The sequence below is a fragment of the Eurypyga helias genome, unplaced genomic scaffold, assembly GCF_000690775.1.
Source record: "Eurypyga helias isolate BGI_N326 unplaced genomic scaffold, ASM69077v1 scaffold11425, whole genome shotgun sequence".
Classification (NCBI taxonomy): domain Eukaryota; kingdom Metazoa; phylum Chordata; class Aves; order Eurypygiformes; family Eurypygidae; genus Eurypyga; species Eurypyga helias.
In genome coordinates this window covers 1-2,093 of record NW_010250906.1, presented here as the reverse complement: position 1 = coordinate 2,093, position 2,093 = coordinate 1, and positions in this window count along the sequence as shown.

Genomic DNA, 2,093 nt, shown 5'->3' with positions numbered 1-2,093 from the left:
TCAGCGACACAGACAAATGCACAGGCTGTCATCCTTCAAATGCCAGGTTGTTGGGGGTTTTGGGGAGGGTGGGGGGAGCAGGGGAAACCAAATCACCACTGACACGGAATGTATCCGAAGGATTTATTGCCATGCCTGAAATGAGGAGGCCCGAGCCCCACCGCGTGCTCCTCCACTGCTGCTCTTGCTCCCACTGGAGTCGGAGCAGTGGGAACTGGAGTCAGGCAACGGCCGGGCTGGCTCAGAAAGGCTGATTCTGTCCCCCGCGCCGGTGTCAGTCAGAGACAATCCGTCTGATGGGTTTCCATGCCGGCGTGCCGGGGAGGAGAGGCCGGCTCTGGGGTCTCCATAGCTGCTTTTGGTGGGCCAGCTCCCGGTACCTGGCAGTGCTGGAGACACAGAGTGGGTCCGGTTACACTCGTAGAGCTGTTCTGGATTTACACCAGGCTCCGGGACAGCTGAATTTGACCCAGTAAAGTTCTTCTAATGCACTAGATGAGATGAATGTACGTTCCAGGGGAAGCGAGGCCGCCCCATCTGCTCCGGGAGGGGCTGCAGGGAGGTGGCATCTGTCCTATGGACATCTTCATGGATATCTATCCTACGAGAAGCACAGCACAGGATCAGGCCCCGTATGTTGCCCTAGGGGCGAGTAACTCCCCGCAGCAGTGGGAGAGCGGGGCAGATCTCCAGCCCCAGGAAGGAGGTGCTGATAAATCCCTGCCGATAGGAACTGCAGGGAAGGCTTCTGAAAGCCAGCTGGGACAAGCTGTGCGCCTGAAAATGGTCCCTTCCCATTGCTGCAGGGTGTGGGAGGAGGCGAGGACCTCCGTCGGATGCTGGGGTTACAGGTACCCCCTTGCACAGCCACGTGTGCGTGCGGCGAATCTGAGCCTGACACTTCCGCTCACGGCTCCGCTGAGCCTGTGGAAGTTAGGAGCCAAGCCGCACTGTGTGGCACGGAGGCACGACTTGCCTTCTTCCTGAATGGAAACGGGAGGCTGAGACAGAAACAGCCTCTTGTGTTGACAGGGAGAAGCCTCCTGGCTCTGGTGTCTGTCTGGATGGATCGTTTCCCCTTCCCCGGTGGGTCTTGTCGCTGCCTGAACCATTCTGCTGCAAAGCTGCTTCATCCCAGGCTTTTTTTTTTTGAGAGGGTTCGGAGAGGTGGAGCAAGGAGGGAGATGGTGATTTGCTTTTGTGTTGTGATCCCTGATCAGAGATTTCGGTGGCTCTGAGCTCCGGCTACCTGCCAGGCCTGCAGACGGAGGAAAGGAGTCAGGGCTTTGCTTGCTGTATGTCTTTAGGAGAGATCCGAGGAAAAGCACGAATCGAGCAAGTTTTGCCTTGGGAAAGAACCAACTCCCAGTTTTCTCCACGCCGGGAAGCAAGCGTGGATGCTTTCCCTGAGCACGCATCACCTGCAGCGTTTTGGCTGCGCGGGTCGTTAGGAGCAGGGGCTGCTCATCACGTCAATCCGGTGATGCTCGGCAGGAACCGCTCCGGTCTGGGGGAGAGCAGGCTTCGGGCTCCTCACGCCACGCGGCTCCTGTGGATCGCGAGGGCCTGTTCCTGCTGGGGGGGTTGAGGACCAGCTTGAGGGATGTCACAGGAGCCGCGCTGCGAGATGATGGCTCAGCTGAAAAGCAGCTGCACCGTCGAACAAGTGACACTCCAACGGTCTAAATGAGTCTGGATTTATCGTCTCCCCGTGCAAACCCCGTCAAACTTGTTTCGCCTCATGTGTCATGAAAATGGGTCTCAGTCAACTCGGCAGAGAGAAGTAAATACATCCCAGGGTCCCGAGTCAGGCGTTCGCCAGAGCTTCAGAGCTGGTCGAAGCCTCTGGCAGGTTGGCGACAGCGTTTGCTCTCAAAATTTTCTTCCAATGCAACTCAAAACGTTGCGTCCCTCCCGCCCGAAGCGCTGGGAACAGTGTCCCGCGCCTGGGACAGCGGAGCCAGCTGGCGCGACTCAGCAGCCCGCGCAGGGGTGTGGAGACGGGGGATGTGTGAGATGCCAGCAGACGCCAACCTGACCCCGACGGAGCGTCGCCGGCCGTTTCACGCTGGGGCAGCTCGAGGTTGGGCTCC